Source organism: Prionailurus bengalensis, chromosome D4 (assembly GCF_016509475.1).
Source record: "Prionailurus bengalensis isolate Pbe53 chromosome D4, Fcat_Pben_1.1_paternal_pri, whole genome shotgun sequence".
NCBI lineage: Eukaryota > Metazoa > Chordata > Mammalia > Carnivora > Felidae > Prionailurus > Prionailurus bengalensis.
This window is the reverse complement of record NC_057359.1, coordinates 2,402,666-2,424,593: the sequence shown is the minus strand read 5'-3', so window position 1 is coordinate 2,424,593 and position 21,928 is coordinate 2,402,666. Positions and strand designations below refer to the sequence as shown.

The 21,928-nt window shown below is 44.3% G+C and overlaps 1 protein-coding gene across 4 annotated transcripts in view; it reads right to left on the bottom strand.

Moving 5' to 3' along the window:
- SPIN1 (spindlin 1) overlaps window positions 1-21,928 on the bottom strand; it is a 77,354-nt gene that overhangs the window by 40,716 nt on the left and 14,710 nt on the right. The gene's annotated exons all lie outside the window — the stretch shown is intronic.

Here is a 21,928-nt window from a genome sequence, read left to right as displayed (position 1 = left end):
AAACCAAATGTGACTCCGGCGCAGGGTCAGTCTGCACGAAACTCGTGTGGGGACACGCATTCTCCAGACCACGAGAGCGTCTACTGCAAACTGCACGGACGCACAGGACTGCTTTCGGCTCTCGCGTATTCAGTCCTCACGCGCACAACCACAGCCCTGTGTTCACAGGTTTAACTGAAGACCACGCTGAATTCATTTTCTAGAGACAAAAATGCAACAGAATGGAATAAAATTAAAAAGCCTAATTGGTGGAGAAGAGTCCGTTTTACTGCTAAAAGTTCTTAACTAATATAAAGCTTTCTCATTATTCGAGGAAGACAGACTCAAAAATGACAGGATCTGAGAATTAATTCACTGGGGGACCCTGCAGGCTGTGCTCACTGTGTGGGGCTCAGAAGGACAGAGGTGGCACACACAGCGAGGACACAGCACCCGTCTCTGGACGAGGCTCTTCCCTCTAAGGTTCCGGGCTCTGCCCGCCTCGCCGCCCAAGGGTGCCCGACAAGTGGCTACCACCCGTCTCCCAGAGTCCACTCTCAGCCGCTCAGCCTTGCTCCCAGACCTCATTCAGCGCCCGCAGCACCGACTCCCTTGGCAACTGTCCCGTGACAGCCCCGCCCTGCAGAACCCCGCCCACCTCCAGGAGGCCCAATGCAGCCCACGGGGCCGAAGCCCCTGCCAGCCGGTCCTCCAGCCACCCGGGGACCCGGGGCCCACTCTCCTCTTCCGTGTTCGGCAACAAGGACTCTGCAGCTCACCCCTCAGGTCTTGGACATCATCGCTTCAAAACAGCTGCCCCTCCAGCCCCCACGCCTCCAGGGTCACAGCCCGCACCTTCTCATCACCAAGAACCACAACATCCTCAACCACCTTCGATCGTCCCCTTCCGTCACACGGACATGCCCACCCACGCTTCCCGGCTGCCACCATTCCCTCCCTCCGTGGCCTCACCACCGTGCCACTGTCCACGGCCTTCCTCGGGGACTAAGTGCCCTCCTCACTACTCTGATTCCTGGGACATCCACGACAGCTCCTCCCCTGCCTTCCTCCGTTTTCTTACTCTTCTTGTCTTGTCACTCGCTCTCCTGGCAAACCCTGACCCAGCCCCCTCCTACGGTGCCCACATCGTAAGCCATCAGGCAAGGCCAACAAACTTATAATCTCCTACCTGGAGTGAGCATCCAACGACAGTCCCTGCCTGGGTGGGCAAGTGGCCACCTGCTAGGGGGACGCCCCCCACACACCAGAGAGGACTGCTCCCGCCACCACCTGACCCTGACTGGCGCCCCCTGCTCCCTTCTGCCCCATCTGCTCCCCCCTCACCCGATGTACCGTTTCCCAAATGGAGAGCACCGGACCCCTGCTGCTCTTCACAAAATCACTTCGAAGACCGGGGAACGCTGTACCGTGCACACATCGGCAGGTCGGAGCCCGGTGCACTACACTGGTTCCGCAACATGGGAGACCAAGCCCGCTCCTGTTCCAAGTGCGCCCTCCTCACGGGCACGTCCAAGCTTCTCCTGGTACCAGTCCCCGCTGCGGTCCCCAGGATGAGCGTCACTCCTCTAAAACGTGCAAGGCACAGCCGCGGGGTGGGGGAAGGCTACACAGGGAGCTTTCTGAACATAAGAAAGCCAGACTTTAGATCAAAGTCCCCTCCCATTTCTGAGATGCAGTTAATATTCCAACTGCCTAATCTTATCCAGAAACAGAGAGCCCAAGCAAGAGAGGCACACTCTTGAGCTCTCACTCACACGAACACTGTGCTGTCCCCACACTCACCGTATGATGCTTCAAAAAACTTTCCTAAAACAATATCTCACTCTTGACTGGAAAGGGCAAAACTTATTGGGAAAAAAAAAAAAAAACTTTTACATACCACCTTTACCTTATTATGTTACTCTAACGTGATTAATTTAGTAAAGAAGACAAATTGCAGATAAACTTTTTTTTAAAAACTTTACCTGCTGAGACAGAAAAATCTCATTATTTCTAGGAGACTGGGAATTATCAAAGTTTCTTGCAAGTACTTACAGAAAATGCTGTCAAAAGACAGAGAAAAGGCGGTGCTAGGTTTGGAGAGGCCTGGCAGATGTTGGCACTGCGGGGTGAAGACCGGCGGGGAAGGACATCCCTGCAGGGGCCACGCAAACAGGCACACCTCCCAGCCTCCAGACCAATCTCCAGTTTACAGTAAACAGGTGACACGGGAGCCACACTCAAGTGCCCGCAAGACAAGCAGGCCAGACCCTCCGAAACGTCCATGGACTCTTCCAGCCAGAGATGTGAACCCCGAGGACACGGTCTGGAAGGGAAAGCTGTACAGGACACTTAGGGCAAGTGGAGAAATGTAAACAGGACTCTTAGGGCGCGGTGGAGGACACCGTGGGAGCACACACCAGTGATACTGCGGGAGCACTCGAGCACAGTCACCCTCAGAAAATGCGTGCTGAGATTTTTGGAGGCAGACAGCTATAATATCTGCAAGGGAATTACAAATACTTCAGGAAAAGAAAATGAAATATACATAGGATAAAGTGAAAACAGCAAACTACAAATTTCTGAATCTGACAGGCATGCTAATGTTACTCTTTGAACTTTTATTTAATTTGAAAATTTTCTTAATAAAAAGTTGGGGAAGACAAAATCCTGGATTTTCTTTTGCCAAATCCATCTCTACTAAATACAGCCAACTCTCCAGTCTTGCAATTTTGCTAAACAATCTTTAAAATGTGCCATTAGGGGGCAACTGGGTGACTTAGTTAAGGGTCAGCTCAGGTCATGATCTCACAGCCTGTGAGTTGGGAGCCCCACGTCGGGCTCTTTGCTGACAGCTCGGAGCCTGGAGACTGCTTCGGATTCTGTGTCAACCTCTCTCTCTCTCTCTGCTCCTACCCGCTCGCACTCTGTGTCTCTCTCTTAACAATAAACATTAAAAAAAAATTTGTTAATAAATAAAATGTGCCATTAATTAGGTTTGAAACTCAAAATTCTCCTTCTGTAATAATCATAAAGGGTACCACACAATTCTCACAAACGGTTTCACAGAAAAATAAATGTCCCAGGATACACACCGCGGATAACACACTGCTGTGCGTGCACCTGCCCAGATGCCTCACAACCCCAAAGAGGCACACACAGTGACCACACTACTCTAGAAACTTAAAAACTGCAGCATGAAGTTAAAGTAGCTTGGCTCACGGTCATTCGGACTGCAAGGGGCGCTGCTAAGATAAACCTCCTACTTTAACAATAAACATATAGACGGTTTCCATAAAGGAAGAGAAAACACCACAAAAATCAACGACACTATATCCTATTTCCAAAAACGGTAAGAAATAACTGTTTCCACATTTCAGGTATAGTTAGTAATAAACATATAATAGAAATTAAGTTATCAAACTATTTGCTGCCAGCTGCTACCACCCAACAGTGCTATTTATAAAAAAAGAAATACATCTCCAAAACTAAGCAAAGATGTTAGGTCCCAACACCTGGACCACTACTGGAAAAGCAAACGGGAGCACTAGTGGCCAAAATACAGCGGTCTTAAAGAGGTTGTTACAAATGGCTCAACACAGACAGGAGGAGTGTGTATTACCACAAATATTTATGTGAAAAATGATATACCACTAAATTCTGAAGAGTCTAAATATTAAAGGAGAAATTATTTTCAAAACAAAAAATAAGATAAAAACAGAAAGGGAGACAAACCATAACAGACTCTTAAAGAGTCTTAAAGAGAACAAACAGGGTTGCTGTCAGGGTGTTGGGTGGGGGGATGGGCTAAAGAGGTGAGGGGCATTAAGGGGGACACTGGTTGGGATGAACACTTTTATGTAAGTGATGAATCACTAAATTCTATTCCTGAAAAAAGAAATGAAGTAATTTTCTTACTTACAATATAGTTACAAGGAAAAATATTCCTATCGTAAGAAGCGTCACGTCTGCAATTTACTGCAAGCTCTCAAATGGCTCCACAAAAAATGTTAGTGCAGCAACACAGCGAATGGGCCTCAGAGAAGGGTGTGCATACGACATAACGCAGCTACAGTTTCAACTCTTCTGTGTCTAGAAAATTTCATTTAAAAAGTCTGGGGAAAAGAACAGTAGAGGGAAGCGAAAAGCCAAGTTTGGAACTGGCGACAACACAGGTTTACTGTACGTGCTCAAAGGTCTGTAACTTACTTTCTAAAATGTGATTTTTATTTTTTTTTCAACTTTTTTTTTTTATTTTTTATTTTTGGGACAGAGAGAGACAGAGCATGAACGGGGGAGGGGCAGAGAGAGAGGGAGACACAGTATCGGAAACAGGCTCCAGGCTCTGAGCCATCAGCCCAGAGCCCGACGCGGGGCTCGAACTCACGGACCGCGAGATCGTGACCTGGCTGAAGTCGGACGCTTAACCGACTGCGCCACCCAGGCGCCCCTAAAATGTGATTTTTAAAAACAGATTAATGTTCAAGCTCGGTCAAGTTTACTATATGCCCAGAAATTTTCGCAGTAGAATGTTAAGAGAGAAAAAGGACCAGCGGTTTTAGTTTTAGACTTTGTAAATATGGAAAGAAACCCAGTGGAGTACAACTCAGAACCTTCCTAGGTTGACTGGAAATCTACTTCCTAGAATTTACTAGATAGTCCAATGCATGGCACTAAACAACATTACAGAGGCCTCTAGTGCAGGCTGTCTGTCCCCCTGACTCAAACCTCAAGATTAAAATAGAAGGCTCAAAGTGAATAAAGCCACCGTGAATCACCCAACGTTTGGCTAGAACACTGAGGGATATCTGAAGGCCTCCAGAGCCCCAAACTCTCACATTTCAACATAGGCAAAATGAATGGCCTAAATCACTACACACCCAAACACCACATTCCAATCCGGGAACCTCTGAAGCACAGACAAATGCACAGGTGTCATGAATCTGGACGGGGGAAATGTCGGTCTTCACTTTGCTAACCTTCACCTGAAAGCACCTCAGTCCACCCTGAATGCGTGTGACGAACACAGTGTGACCAGAACCCAGGACTTCCTCAGCAGGACGCTGTCTGTCCATCCCACGGCACGTGCTGCAGATCTCAAAGTAGCTTGTAAGCTCATCAACACTTTAAATTATGCCACGTGGCTGCCGTAGACCAGACCAGACCGGACCGGACCAGAGCAGACCGGCCGCCGGGTCAGCGCTCCTCCAACTGTGAAAACAGAACCAGTAACACTGCAAGACAAAGAGCCAAGCCAGCCCTGGTCCGAATTCCAGGGAGGCTTCCTCTGAATCTCTGGAGCTTCTCAGGGCGTCTAGGGGGCTCAGTCGGTTGAGCGTCTGACTCTTGGTTTCAGCTCAAGTCATGATCTCACGGTTTGTGGGATTGAGCCTGTGTCAGGCTCTGTGCTGACAGTGCAAAGCCTGTTTGGAATTCTCTCTCTCTCTCTCTCTCTCTCTCTCCCTCTCCCTCTCCCTCCCTCTCCCTTTCCCTCTCCCTCTCTCTCTCTCATCCATTCCCCTGCTCAAGCACTTGCACACGCTATTGCTCTCTTTCTCTAAAACAAACATACATTTAAATCCTTGAAGCTTCTGCAGTCTCTGTGATTCATGGTGACCCCTTGATCACTCATGCCAACAAGGTGACTGAGAATAGGTTTGGTCACACCAGAAAGACCAACCATGTCACTACAGGACTGAGCTCCGATCCCATGATGGCAGCCCAACTCCGGGGACAGAGGCTAGGTGTCGAATTCAACCTGATGGCCAACGATCCGTCAACCATGCTTACTTAAAGGAACCCCAATAAAACTCGGGACGCAGAGCTGGACTCCCTGGTCAGCAGTGCTCCAACCCCGTGAACAGTTTCACAACCAGTGGCACAGTAGGCGATGCTCCTGACTCCACCCAAGAGAACTCCAAGCTGCCCATTCAGATCCTCCCAGACCTCACCCTGTGGGTTTCTAGTTAAGGCTGGTCCCGATTTGGATCTAACAGAACTGTAATCAGGAGTAGAGGCACACCTTGGGAGATCCTGCAAATTCCATCCAGACAACCAGAAGTCAAAGAACTCTTTTGTTCCCCAGCGCATAAAAATGCTACGTCCACACTATACTGTAGTCCGCTAAGTACGCAACAGCATTATATCTAAAAAAACAATACCTCCACTTAAAGTTTATTGCCAAAAAACGGCTAACCATCATCTGAGCTTTCAGCAAGTCAGAATCACTGAACACAGATCACCATAACAAACACAAAGAAAAACTCTGAAATACTGCAAGAATCACCAAAAGAGGACACAGAGACAAGAAGTGAGCAAATATGGCGGTGCTCACTCAGCAGAGCTGCCACAAGCCCTCGATTTGTAAGAACACAGTATCTGCCCGACACGAGGAAGGGACGGACACTCAGGGAGACGAAGGACCTCGATTTGTAAGAACACAGTATCTGCACGGCACAAAGAAGGGACACTCAGTGAGAAGAAGGATGCCTGCACGGCGCTCGCCTGAATTCTTCAAGATGTTGCAGTGACTCACCAAAGCGGGCGGTGGGAACCCCCAAATTTGTACCTGGCTGGTCAGAGCCACAGGGGGCTGGGGGCCGCAGTGAGGGCAGCGCCTCGCCTGTGCCGTCTGACCTCACCTGCGCAGCTGCTGCGCCAGGCTGTGCTGCAGGGACACACAGGTCTACACTGCTCTCCGATGATCTGCTGATCGATACATGAAGGAAGACATGTCAAAGACCACCTTCAATTATTTTTTGAAGAGCATCAAAAGCCATCATTCAAGTATCCTAAAATAAAAAATTTTACCTGACTGTTAAATTTGTTTTTATAGTTTTATAACCACTTAAATATCACTGATTTCTACTGCGATACCCTCTACTTTATTTACCGTATTCAGAAATGCTACCAGAAGGTATCCACAGGCTGCAGCGGACTGCCAAGAGGCCCACAGCACAACCACCCCTGTATAAACCATGGGCATGGGGCACCTCTGAATCTCTTAAAGGCCATGCGCAGGTAGTGTAGAGAGAATGCACAGGTCCTGGTGGGGAGGGACTAGTTACCGAGAACATTCTCCTGAAAGCTAGAAAATCACAGAGATCTAGATACCCCAACGAGAACGATGAGGAACCAGGGCCGCTTCCAGGTCAGGTGTAGGAAGTCTACGAGAAGCCTGGAACATGTGGACATACCAGAAGCCAGGAAGTGGTCACTGGAGGGGCGCCCAAGAGACAGGGTTCTCTTCCGCTGTTTTCTTAACTTCTGTGTATGGCTCAAGATTTCCATGACAACAGCCTGAACACACACACACACACACACACACACACACACACACACACGGAGCCCATGTTCAAAAGCGTAAAGGACTGGACAGCAGCACGCAGAAACAGGGTCTAGGGAGGGAAACCCCACATCCGGGACAGCCTGGGTCCCTGAGAGCAACTGCCGAGTGTCGAGGGGCAGCTGTAAGGCTGACAGCTTTGCAAGGCAAGGAGCCGAAGACCAGAGCCCGAGGGCTACCTTGGACCAGCAAGGGGAGGAGGGGCCGGGAGCCAAGGGTGCCGGGAGCCAGGATCATGAATCGCTCTCAGGAACTGGGGGATGGCAGGACTCCAGGCTGAGAAGTGCCATCTGACTGGAACATCTACGCTCCCAAAACTGAGCTGAGGGGAGCCCAGACTGCCCACCCCCTCAGATGCCTGGCAGAAGCGAGCATAAATCTTCCCTAGAATACCAGTCCAGACTCCACACTATTCCCAACAATCCTGAAGGTACTGCATGTGCACGCACGCGCACGCACACATATAAACTGGCCCGCAAGGAGACAAAAACTGGCAGAGACAACAAATAAAAAGCAGACCCACAGAGCTGCCAGGTATTTGGAGTTGCAAAATCATACTTTAAATTTTTAATGTTTGTTTATTTTTGAGAGAGAGACAGAGACAGAAAGAGCATGAGAAGGGGAGGGGGACAGAAGAGAGGGAGACACAAAATCTGAAGCAGGCTCCAGGCTCTGAGCTGCCAGACAGAGCCCAACGCGGGGCTCAAACCCACAGTCCGTGAGATCATGACCTGAGCCAAAGTCGGACACTTAACCGGCTGAGCCATCCAGGCACCCCGCAAAAATCATACTTGAAAGTAAGCTGGGGGAAGGGTACAGAAATCAATGTAATTACTAAATGGAAACTAAAACAGCTGTCAGCATTATTTATGCTCTGAAGGATAAGACCTAACAGAAAAACTGGCAGAAAACCATTGTAAAATCAAGGACAGACAGCAAAGCGCCTTGGAGGTTCCCGGAGCAGAGAGAACCAGTTAGTCATGCAGGCAAAATTTAGTCTAGATTATTTTGCAAAACAGACTGGACCTGGGTCATTTCTTAATTGTGTCTCTGGAAATCAAAAGCAAAACGTGAACGACTGACCAATTCACTATCACTTAAGAACATTCTATCACCAGAGAAGCATCTCTGTAATACGCCCCGTAAGCCTCACTCCATGTTCTGGCCTGAGTCTTCCAGTTTGCAAACTGCGGTTTCGGTGTGTGCACGATAAACTTCTACTTGTTACTGCTATGACCGCTGGTCGTCCTCAGCTAGTTTGAGCTTTTGACATTTCAGGTGTCGGGAGCGGAAGGCAAAGAAGGCTCCCAGGGACTCAAGCCAGACAGCAAAGAGGTGCTGGTGCCCTTGGAGCCCATGGAGTTCCCTGCTTCCTCCCTAGAATTTTAAGTCTCTCCGGCTTCTGAGTTCTCCAACCGACCTATGAACAGTTGCTTTCTGCCTCTGCCCGGCTTCCTGGTTTCTACTGCCCTTTGTTGAAACTTTAAGTCACCCATTCTGTTCAGAGGGGGAAACACGTGACTCCCAGAGATTTGGAACAGCTGTTGGAAACTCGGGCCCCTCACAGGACATCTCAGGAACGCCAAAGGCAAATAGGTCCCACCTGGCCCGTGGACCAGGCTCCTCTGCCTTTCTTGAAAAACAGGTGAACTTTCGGGTAATCTGGAATTTAACAACCACTGCAGGGAAACTGCTTCAAGGAAGTCCACCTTACGGGGCACCCTTAGAGGCCGGTGGATCCCCAAGCTTCTGGGAGACAATGGAGTGCTATTGGACTGGTAGGCAGAAGCTCCTAAAACACAAAGTGACTTCCGTAACTGTTCTAAAAGGGCCTTTACTGCACACAAATAAAAGTCTTTAGTAAACTCTTTGGCCATCTGAGCAAGGAACCTGAACTTAGTCCAGCTGCCAAAAACACAATCTGGGTCCAACTATTCTTTTCACTTTTATATCTGAGACATGACTAAAATCTTTCAAAACCAAAGCCGTAACACCTGTTTGTGCCTATCTGCACGTTTACGATGCCTATGTGCACGACACAGAGGTGATATATTTCTACCTCTGAAAGGTATTGCCAGATTATGAAGTAATCTGTGACTTCCTGTTTCTCAAACTGCGGTCACAGATCCTTGGTGTGATTAACATTTATTTAAACAGAGAATATACACATTATTGTAGCTACCTATACACATAAATGGACAAAGATATATTCAATTTATAACTTACAAGCAGGTTATGAATTCACTTATCCATGGATAAAAAAGTTTTTCAGAAAGGAAAGAGTTTTGGGGTGCCTGCGTGGCTCAGTCGGTTGAGTCTGAAATCAAGCCAACTCTTGATTTCGGCTTAGGTCATGATCTCATGGTTTGTGGGCTCAAGCCCTGTGTTGGGCCTACTCGGATTCTCTTTCCACCCCTCTCTCAAAATAAACATTAAAAAAAAAATTGTAAGCATGCAGGCATGCCATACACTGAAAAAAGGAAATACATGTCAGTTTACTAAGCTTTTATTTTAGTTATTTATAGGAGCGTATATATGCATGCTGAGCCAAACACGGTATTTTTTGCTGTGCAATGATCCAGTATATTTGAAAGCCACTGTTCTCAAACCACAGTACACTGAGCCACAAAAAGGTCTGTACAGCCAGCTGGAAAGATCAGTACAAGAGCCACTCTTTCAGTCCTATACACACATAGTGATAACCCCCCAAGAAAGGCCAGGCTGCAATCACGCTCCGATAGGCTCATACTTTCTTGCCTTGTGTTTCCAGAATTGCAGCCAGGCAACAATCTTTATGTAAAAGAACATCTCTTATTTTTTTTCTTTTAATGTTTCTTTCTTTTTGAGAGAGGGACAGAGCGTGGGCCGGGGAGGGGCAGAGAGAACGGGAGACACAGAATATGAAGCAGGCTGCAGGCTCTGAGCTATCAGCACAGAGCCCAACGCAGGGCTCTAACTCATGAACCATAAGATCATGACCTGAGCTGAAGTCAGATGCTTAACCGACTGAGCCAATGAAGCACCCCTCCTATTTCTTATTATTACAATTCATCCTTCAACACTGGGGTTGGGACACTGAATTCCAGCAACATCGAAAATCCACATATAACTTTTGTCTCCCCAAAAACTTAACTACTAATAGCTACTGTTGACTGGAAGCCTTACCAAAAACATAGAGTCAGTTAACACATTTTATACATTACCTACATCATATGCTATATTCTTACAATAAAGTAAGCTAAAGAAAATGTCATTAGAAGTCATGAGAGGGGCGCCTGAGTGGCTCCGTCGGTTGAGCGTCCGACTTCAGCTCAGGCCATGATCTCTCAGTTCGTGAGTTCGAGCCCCGCGTCAGGCTCTCGCTGACAGCTCGGAGCCTGGAGCCTGCTTCAGATTCTGTGTCTCCCTCTCTCTGCCCCTTCCCTGCTCGTGCTCTCTCTGTCTCAAAGATGAATAAATGTTAAAAAAAAAAAAATTTTTTTTTAAGTCATGAGAAAAAAACATGTTCACAGTACAGTACTGTAATTATTGGAAAACATCTGCGTATAAGAGGACCCAAACAGTTCACGCTTGTTGTTCGAGGGCCAACTGAATTGTGAAGTCTGTGAATTCTGGCAACAGCACCCCAGATATTTACAGCTCTGCTATCCCCTTTCAAATCTTCACTCAGCAATGATGAGGGACCTTGTGGCCCCTACCTGTCCTGTCACTACCACTCGGGCAGAGCAGTGTCAGGAGAAATCCAGACACAATCTCATATTGCCATTTCCAAAAAACAGCTGATCCATTTCAAGCCTATCATGTACAAGGAATTTGTACTCATTCAATGTAATATATAAACACTTTTGTTATCTTCTAAGAATAAACCCGTAATCTGTAACAACTGCCCAGCAAGTTTCTTTTCTAGAGAAGAGTCCTGAATTTAGGAAACTGCGAACATCTGGAACTAATAAAGTTGCAACTGTCAGCAAAAATTACGTATGTATGTATGTATACAATTTTCTTTCATCATGATAAGTGTGCCCTTTAATCTCCATCCCATCCATTCCTCCCCTCTGGTAACCACCGGTTTATTCTCCATACTTAAGAGTCCTGTTTCTTGGTGTGTCTTTTCTTCCCTTTGCTCATTTGCTTTGTTCCTTAAATTCCACACAGGAGTGAAATCACATATTTGTTTTTCTCTAATTTGTTTCACTTAAAATAATACTCTGTACCTCTTTATCCATGTTGTTCAAATGGCAAGATTTGCTTCTTTTCGGTGACTGAGTAATATTCCATTGCGTATCTCTACCACATCTTCCTCAATTTCTCAGTCAACAGACGTCTGCACTGCTTCCAGTTTGGCTATTGTTGGAAATGCTGCTATAAACGTCAGGGGCACGCACCCCTTCAAATTAGTGTTTTCATACTTTGTGGGTAAATACCCGGTAGTGGAATTACTGGGTTATGTGGTAATTCCATTTTTAACTTTTTGAGGAACCTCCGTAATGTTTTGCACAGGGACTGCGGCAGTTTGCGCTCCCACCAACGGCACAGGAGTGTTCCTTTTTCTGCACATTCTAACACTTGTGGTTTCCTGTGCTTTTTATTTCTGACAGGTATGAGGTGATACCTCATCGTGGTTTTGATTTGTGTTTCCCTAACGATGAGCGAGGTTGAGCATCTTTTCATGTGTCTGTTGAATATCTGGATGTCTTTTTTGGAGAACTGTCTGTTCATGTTCTCTGCCCAAATATTTTTTTAACATTTATTTTTGAGAGACAGAGCACGAGCAGGGGAGGGGCAGAGAGAGAGGGAAACACAGAATCCAAAGCAGATCGTGATCTGAGCCAAAGTTAGATGCTTAGCTGACTGAGCCACCCAAGCTCTTCTGCCCAATTTTTAATTGTATTATTTGGTTTCTGGGTATTGAGCTATATCAGTTCTTTATATATTTTAGATACTAATCCTTACCAGATGTCATTTGCAAGTATTTTTTCCCATTCCATAGGTTGCCTTGTAGTTTTGTTGTTTCCTTCACTGTGCAGAAACTTTTTACCTTGATGTAGTCCCAAAAGTTTATTTTTGATTTTGTTTCCCCTTCCGTCTAGAAACATATCTAGAAAAAACGTTGCTATGGCTAATGTCAGAAAACTTACTGCCTGTTTCTTCTTCTAGGATTTTGATGGTTTCGGTGTCACATTTAGGTCCCTAATGCACTGAGTTTATTTTTGTATATGTTGTACAGAAGTGGTCCAGTTTCATTCTTCTGCATGTTGCTGTCTAGATTTCCCAACACTATTTGTTGAAGAGACTGTCTTCTTCCCATTGGATATTCTCTCCTGGTTTGTCAAAAATTAACTGACCATGTAATTGTGGGTTTATTTCTGGGTTTTCTGTTCTGTTCCCCTAAACTATGTATCTGTTTCTATGCCAATACCATACTGATTTAATGACTGTCACTTTGTAATATAACCTGAAATCTGGAGTTGTGGTATCTCCAGATTTGTTTACCTTTTTCAAGACTGCTTTGGCTATTTGAAGTCTCTGTGGTTTCTCACAAATTTTAGACTGTTCTGGTTCTGTGAAAAATTCTATTGGTGCCTTGACAGAAACTGCACTAAATGTGTAGATAGCTTATGGGTAGGATGGACATTTTTAACAATTTTGTTCTTTCAACTCATGAGCATGGAACCTTTCCATTTCTCTTTGCATTATCTTCCATTTCTCTCATTAGTGTTTTACAGTTTTCAGAATACAAGTGTTTCACCTCTTTGGTTAAGTCTATTCCTAGATACTTTATTTTTCTTGGTGCAGTTGTGAATGAGACTGTTTTCTTAGCTACCCTTTCCAATGTTTCATTATTGGTGTACAGGAATACAACAGATTTCTGTACACTGCTTTTATATCCTGAAACTTTACTGAATTCATTTATCATATCTAGTACTTTTCAGTGGAGTCTTAGGAATAGTATCATGTCACTTACAAATAGTGAGAGGTTTACTTCTTCCTCACCAATTTGGATGTCTTTTTATTTTTGTCTGATTGCTGTGCCAAGGACTTCCAACACTATGTTGAATAAAATTGGTGAGAATGGACACCCTTGTTTTGTTCCTTACCGTAGGGGAAAGGCTCTCAATTTTCCCCACTGAGGATATTAGCTGTGGGTTTCTCATATATGGTCTTTGTTATGTTGAAGTTATGTTCTCTCTGGACCTACTTTGTTGAGGGATTTTATCATGAATGGATGTTATACTTTGTCAAATGATTTTTCTGCATCCCACTGAAATGATCATACGACTTTTGTTCTTTCTCTTGATAACGTGATGTTTCACAGTGATTCTGTCGCAATATCAAACCACCCTTGCATGTGAGTAGTAAATCCCACTTGATCATGGTGAACGATTCTTTTAATGTATTGCTAGATTCAGTTTGCTAATATTCCGTTGAGAACTTTTGCATCTGTATTAATGAGATATTAGCCTGTAGTTCTCTTTTTTCCTGGTGTCTTTATCTGGTTTTGGCATCAGGGTGATACTGGCTACATAGAATGAATTTGGAGGTTATCCTTCCCCTCATATTTTTTGCAACAGCTTGAGAAGAATAGATAGTAACTCTTCTTTAAAAGCGGTAGAATTCACCTGTGAAAGCCATCTGGTCTTGGACTTTTTTAGGGGCGAGTTTTTTGGTTACCAATTGAATCTCCTTGCTGGTAATCAGTCTGTCCAAATTTTCTATTTCTTCCTGCTTTAGTATTGGTAGATTATGTTTCTAGAAATTTTTACTCATTTTTTCTAAATTGTCCAATTTCTTGGCATATATATTTTCACAATGTTCTGTTAAAATGGTTTGTATTTCTGTGGTGTTGACTGCTGTTTCTCCTTTCTCATTGATTTTGTTTACCTGGGTTCTTTTTTCTTTATTAATGAGCCTTGCTAGAGGTTTATCAATTTTGTTGATCTTTCCAAACAACCAGCTCCTGGTTTCACTGATCTGTTCTACTGTTATTTTAGTTTCTACATCATTTATTTCTGCTCCAATCTTTATTGTCTTTCATTAGCTGCGTTTCCATTTTGTTTGTTTTTTCTAGCTCCTTTAGGTGTAAGGTTAGGTTGACATTTTTCTTGCTTCTTTAGATACTCCTATATTTCTATAAACTTCCCTCTCAGAACCACTTTTGTTGGATCCAAAGATTCTGGACCATTGTGTTTTCACTTCCATTTCTTTCCATGTAATTTTTTATTTTTATTTTTCAGTTGACCCATTGTTTAGTAGCATCTTGCGTTACCTCCATTTATTTGTGCTCTTTCCATATTTCTTCTTGTGGTTACTTGCTACTTTCATAGCATTGTGGTCAGAAACAAATGCATGGTATGACTTCGACTTTTTTTAATTCGTTGATATTTGTTTTGTGGCCTAATATGTGATCTATTATGAAGAATGTTCCAAATGCACTTGAAAGGAATGTGTATTGTGCTGTTTTAGGATGTAATGTTCTAAATGTGTCTGTTAAACCCATCTGGCCCAGTGTGTCATTCAAAGCTACTATTTCCTTGTTGATTTTGTTTCAATGACCTGTCCATTGATGTAAGTGGGTGTTAAAGTCCCCTACTACTATTGTATTATTATCGGTAACTTCCTTTATATTTGTTATTAACTTTTATGTATTTGGGTGCTCCTGCACTGGGTGCATATAGTTGTTCTATCCTCTTGTTGGGTTGTCCGTTTTATTACTATATAGTGTCTCTCTTTGTCTCTTATAACAGTCTTTGTCTTCAACATCTACTTTGTCTGATATGAGATCGCTACCCCAGTTTTCTTCTGACATCCATTTGCGTGATAAGTTTCTCCATCCCATCACATTCAATTTTCAGGTGTTTTTACGTCTGAAAGGAGTCTCTTGTAGGCAGCATACGGATGGGTCTTGGTTTTCTAATCCACTCTATCACCTTACGTCATTTGATTGGAACGTTTAGTCCGTTTACATTCAAAGAAATTATTGATACATATTTGTTGCCATTTTCTTGCTTATTTTATGGTTACTTCTATATATTTTCTCTGATCCATTCTTCTCTTGCTCTCTGTCATGGTTTGTTGGCTTTCTTTAGTGATATACTTGGATTCCTACCTCTTTAGTCTTTGCATATCTATTACTGGGTATTGAATGTAGTTACCATTAGGCTTGTGTATATCCTCTGCAAGTAGCAGTCTTTATTGATGGTCACTTAAGTGTAAACCCATTCTTTACTGCTCTCCCTTCTTAAGTATACAGTGTCATATTTTACATCATTATATGAATCTTTTGGTTTTTACAGAAATATTCATTTTTTCTGTTTGGGGGTTTTTATTACTTTTCATGCTCTCCCTTATGATCTTTCCTTTCCACTCAGAGTCCCCTTTACTATTTCTTACAGGACTGGCTACTGAGCCCGTCATGAACTCTTAAGTTTTTGCCTGAGAAACTTCTTAGCTCTCCTCCTATTCTGAATGATGATCCTGCTGGATACAGTATTGTTGGCTACGGAAGTTTCCCTTTCAGCACTCTGAATACGTCATACCACTCCCTTCTGGCCTAACTTTCTGCTAGAAAAAAATCTGCTCACAGCCTTCTGCTGTTTCCGTGCATATAATGGTCTTCTTTTAGTGCTTTTTTTCGAGGGAGCATGCATGCAGGGGCCAGGAGGACAGAGAGAGGGGAGAGAATCCCAAGCAGTCTCCACGCTGTCAGCAGGGAGCCCAACACACGGCTCAAACTCACACTGAGATGAGCTGAGCTAAAATCAAGAGTTGGGTGCTTATAACTGAGCCACCCAGGTGCCCCTTAATTTTTTTTCTCTACTGCTTTTTGCCATTTTAATTACTGTAACTGTGCCTTGGTGTACATCACTCTTGGTTGAATTTTTCTGTGGGATCTCTGTGCCTCCTAAATCTGGGTATGTTTCCTTCCCCAGACTCAGGAAATTTTCATTTATTAGTTCAAAATATATTTTCTGCTCCCTTTTCTCTTCTTCTTCTTCTTCTTCTCAGATCCCTATAATGCACATGATATTCTTCTTGATGGAGTCAGAATTCCCTAAGACTATTCTCAAGTTGCATAATTTTCTGTTCTCCTTGGCTCAGCTTCATTACTTTCCATTACTCTGTGTTCCAGATCATTAATTTGTTCCCCCCACTTCATCTCACCTATTTACTCCCCAGTGCATTTTTATTTTTATTGTGTTCTTGGTCTTTTTTTTTTTTTTAATCTCTGCATTAAGGATAAGGATATCACTGAAGTCCTCTACTCTTTCCTCGAGTCCAGTGAATATCACTATTATCACTACTGTGAACTCCCACCAAGCATTACTTCTACTTGTTTCACTTGGGTCTCTTGCTGTGGTTTGGTCCTTTCCTTCATTTAGGAGATATTTCTCTGTCTTCTCATTTTGCCTGACTTTCTATGTCTGTTTCTGTGTTAGGAGAATCGGTTACTTCTCTTTCTCTTTTCAGTAACAGCCTTATGAAGAAATCCTATTGTGCCCTGAAGTACAGGGTCCCCTGCTCCCCAGGGCCTGCAGCTTCGGGGAATGTCTCCTGTGTTACGTGTGTCCTGCTGCGATGTCTTGGCCACTTCTTCCTTCAGTCCAGTTGTCTGCAGAGGCTCTCTGCGTATTTGCCTATTGTGAGTAGTTTGGTGCCCCTATTGTGAGCAGGGGTGGTCCACTTGGGAAATGAGATGTGCACCTGAACTAAGGTCCCACAAAATGTGCGGGTCAGGAGTTGACCAGGTTTGTGTTGGTCTTCTAGGGGAAGAGCCCACAGCACTGGGACTAAGGGGAGCACGACTGGGAAGGATGGATTTGCCAAAACATGGTGGAAGGTGGGGAGAAGTGTTGGTACAAGCAACTTAGGTTGTTGATTCCCACAGGTGGCCATTTTTTATTCTGGGGGGCAGGGGAGACAAAGCATGCCTGTCAGCTCCTTTGTCCCCAGGGATCCCCCCTGTGATCCCTGTCTCCCCAGGCCACACTCTTGAGTTGAGCAAACCATTCTCCCTCCCGGCTGCCACCACTGTTTTTCCATCTACTGTTTCCACACTGCACCTGCTCAGGCTGCTGGTCATGCTACCTTTTGGGAGGGGGATTCTGCTTCCTAACACCCCTCAGGCTCTCCCAAGCCTACTGAAATCCCAGGCCTTAAGTCCTACTGATTGTAAGAACTTAGGAAATTTGGCCCCTCTCGCTTTCAAAAGCAAATATTACTGGGATTCGTCCTGCGTGTTTCTGGACAACCTGGTTTCTGCCCTCCTCCTTGCTGCCAGCTCCCTACCCACCACAGCGTCCGTTTTGCTCCCGACTGCATCTTCACCCTTCCTACCTTCTTTGATGTGGCACATTCAAGACCTTTAGTCATGGAGTCTGTTTTGCCAATCTGCACGTTGATTTCTGGGCTATTTAGGTTACTGTGAGTGTTACCTCGTTGTATCCATGTGAAGGAGCTCCAGATCCTCCTACTCTGCCATTTTCCCAGCCAACTACCAAAAAGGTATTATTTTACACACATTTGTACTACTAGAAATAATAAGGATGAAAAAAAAGTGACTATACAAAAAGATAGATGACTTCAGTTAAAGAAAAAAGATACGAGGAATGGAGATGCACTGCTGTTAAAAGACGTTAAGGACTTTTATCCTTATCCCAGAATAAGAAAAATAAATAAATAAATAAATAAATAAATAAATAAATAAATAAATAAAAGGAAAAAAACAGCAAAACCTAAGCAGACATAGAAAGTTGTAGTAGGTTAGAAATTTTATGTTTATGTGTGGTCAAGCTAAGATTAAGATTTCAGTTAAAAAAAAAAAAGAATTTTAATACCAAAAGAGCCCTAGTACAAGATTAGAATTTAGTTTTCTGTTATATAGACAAAGCTTTTTCTTAGACTACTGGTCTGCTCTTACAAAAGAAATTATAATCAAAGATTTTTCCATGCCTTTAATGTAATATCTTCAAAGAACAATTTCCTGTGTTCCATATTATCTTTATCAGGTCTTTTATTCCCCAGAAAAATAACAGAATCTTCTCTATTAGAAGAGCTAAATTTGGGGAGGGGGGGGTTACATGTACTTAGCACTGAAATCTCTTCACCACCACTGACTGGACAACCAAGTACTGCTTCACAGACCCATGATCCTGTCTGATCAAGTATTTTAAATACTTTGACATTTTTTTTTTATTTTTTTTTCAACGTTTATTTGTTTTTGGGACAGAGAGAGACAGAGCATGAACGGGGGAGGGGCAGAGAGAGAGGGAGACACAGAATCGGAAACAGGCTCCAGGCTCCGAGCCGTCAGCCCAGAGCCTGACGCAGGGCTCGAACTCACAGACCGCGAGATCGTGACCCGGCTGAAGTCGGACGCTTAACCGACTGCGCCACCCAGGCGCCCCAATACTTTGACATTTTTAAGAAACTTCCCCAAATCAAATTCTGAATGAGGAAAGAAAAACATTAATTTAACGATGTAACCTTTTGCTGGTGGAGGGTCTTGCCCCAGTACTGATGGCTGTTGACCCCGCAGGGAGGTGGCGGCTGTGGCATTTCTGAAAACAAGACAACTCTGAAGTTTGCCACGTTGAACTGACTCTTCTTTCAGGAACAATTTCTTCAGCACTGACGCTGTTTGATAGCGTTTTTACCCACAGAACTTTTTTCAAAATTGGAAACTTTTTTCCAACTTCTCAAACCCTGCCAGCTGCTCTACCAGCTAAGTTCATGTCATATTCTAAATCTTTTGTTGTCATCTGAACAATCTTCACAGCATCTTTACCGGGAGTAGATTCCATCTTGGGAAACCACTTTCTTTGCTCATCCCAAAGCAGCAACTCCTCACCTGCTCAAGTTTTATGACATTGCAGCAGTTCCATCCCATCATCAGGCCCCACTTCTGATTCTAGTTCCCCTGCTGTTTCCACCACATCTTCCACTGAAGTCTCGAACCCCTCAAATCCACCCATGAGGGCTGGGATCAACTTCTTCCAAATTCCTGTTCATGTTGACATTTTGGTCTCTTCCTGTGAATCTAATGGCGTTTAGAATGGTGAGCCCTTTCCAGAAGGTTTTCGGTTGACTTTGCCCATACCCACCAGAGGAGTCACGATCTATGGCAGCTATAACCTTACAAAAGGTATTTCTTCGATAATAAAGTCAAAATTACTCCTTAATCCACAGGCTGCCAGATGGTTGTTGTATTACCAGAATGAAAACATTAACCTCATTGGACATTCCATCAAAGTTCCTGGGTGACCAGGTGCACTGTCAATGAGCAGTTATATTTTGAAAGGAACTTTTTTTCCTAAGCAGGTCTTAACAGTGGGCTTAAAATGCTTAGGAAATAGGGGCACCTGGGTGGCTCAGTTGGTTAAGCGTCTGATTCCAGCGCAGGTCATGATCTCACAGTTCATGAGTTCAAGCCCCATGTCGGGCTCTGTGCTGACAGCTCAGAGCCTGGAGCCTGCTTTAGATTCTGTCTCTCTCTCTCTCTCTCTCTCTCTCTCTCTCTCTCTCTCTGTCTCTGCCCTGCCCCTGCTTGCACTCGGTCTCTCTGACTCACAAAAATAAACATTAAAAAAAAAACTTAGTAAACAATGCTATAAATAGATGTGCTGTCCCCACGCTCTGTTGTTCCATTTCTAGAGCACAGGCAGAGTAGATTTAGCATAATTCTTAAGATCCCTAAAATTTTCAAAATGGTAAATGAGCACTGGCTTCAATTTAAAGTTACCACCTGCGGGGCGCCTGGGTGGCGCAGTCGGTTAAGCGTCCGACTTCAGCTCAGGTCACGATCTCGCGGTCTGTGAGTTCGAGCCCCACGTCGGGCTCTGGGCTGATGGCTCAGAGCCTGGAGCCTGTTTCCGATTCTGTGTCTCCCTCTCTCTCTGCCCCTCCCCCGTTCATGCTCTGTCTCTCTCTGTCCCAAAATAAATAAAAAACGTTGAAAAAAAAATTTTTTTTAATAAAATAAAATAAAGTTACCACCTGCCATTACCCTCAAACTAGTCGGTGTCTGATGGCATGCAACGACTTCTCTCCAGCTGTGAAGGTCATAGGTACCATCTTCTTCCACTAGAAAGCTGTTCCACCTATACTGAAAATCTGTTGTTTAGTGGAGGCATCTTCACTAATCCTCTCAGCCAGATGCTCTCAATCACTTGTTGCTTCACCTTGTCCTTTTAAGGTCACAGAAATGGCTTCTTTCCTGAGACCTATAACCTCCACCAGCTTCAAACTTTTTTGTGAGGCTTCCTTACCTCCTTAGCCTTCATAGAATTGAAGAGTTAGGGCCTTGCTCGGGGTGAATCTTTGGCCGAATGGAATGTCGTGGCCGGTTTGATCATCTACGTAGACGACTAACACTTCCTATCAGCAGCAAGGCTGTTGCACTTTATCATTTGTGTGTTCACTGGAGTAGCACTTTTAACTTCCTTCAAAGACTTCCTCTGCAATCACAACTTGCATGACTGGTACAAGAGGCTTAGCTTTCAGCCCATGTGGGCTTTCACATGCCTTCTTCATTAAGCATAATCGATTCTAGCTTGTGATTGAAAGTGAGAGACATGTGACTCTTCCTTTCCACTCAACACGAAGAGGTCACCGCAGGATTATTTACTGGCCTGATTTCAATATTGCTATGTCTCAGGGAACAGGGAGGCCTGAAGAGAGGGAGAGATACAGGGGAAGAGCGAGCAAATAGAGCAGTCAGAACACACAAAACATTTTAAAGCTGACCATCTTATATGGGCGTGGTTCGTCGTGCCCCAGAACAACGACAACAGTAGAATCAAAGATTAACTGGTCACACATCACGACAAAAAAATACCACAATAAAAATGTATGAGGTATTGTGAGGATTATCAAAATGTGACACAGAGGCATGAAGTAAGCAAATACTGTGAGAAAAGCAGCGCCAGGGTGCCTGAATGGCTCAGTCAGTAGAGCGTGCAACTCTTGATCTTGGGATTGGGGTTCAAGCCCAACGTTGGTGTACAGATTGCTTAAAAACATAAAATCTCTCGGGTTCCTGGGTGGCTCAGGAGGTTACGTGTTCAACTCTTGATTTCAGCTCAGGTCATGATGTCACGGTTCACGAGATTGAGCCCCTCACTGGGCTCTGTGCTGCCAACAGAGAGGCTTGAGATTCTCTCTCCTTCATTCTCTGCCCCTCCCCCACTACTTGCATATGCTCTCTCTTAAAATAAACAAAGCATTAAAACAAATAAAAATAAATAAAATCTTCAACAAAGAGAAAAAAGGCACCAACAGACTTGTTCAACAAAGGGTTGCCACAAACCTTCAATCTGTTTAAAAAAAAAAAAAAAAAAGCAGGGGCAGCTGGGTGGCGCAGTCAGTTATGCCTGATTTCGGCTCAAGTCATGATCTCACAGTTCGTGAATTTGAGCCCCACATCGGGCTCTCCGATATCAGCGCAGAACCTGCTTTGGATCCTCTGTCCCCCTCTCTCTCTGCCTCTGTCCCCCCTCTGCCTCTCCCTAGCTCATTCTCTTTTTCAAAATAAATACATACACTCAAAAATAAAAATAAAACAGTATCTGTGAAGCACAATAAAGCAAATCATGATAAAACAAGGAA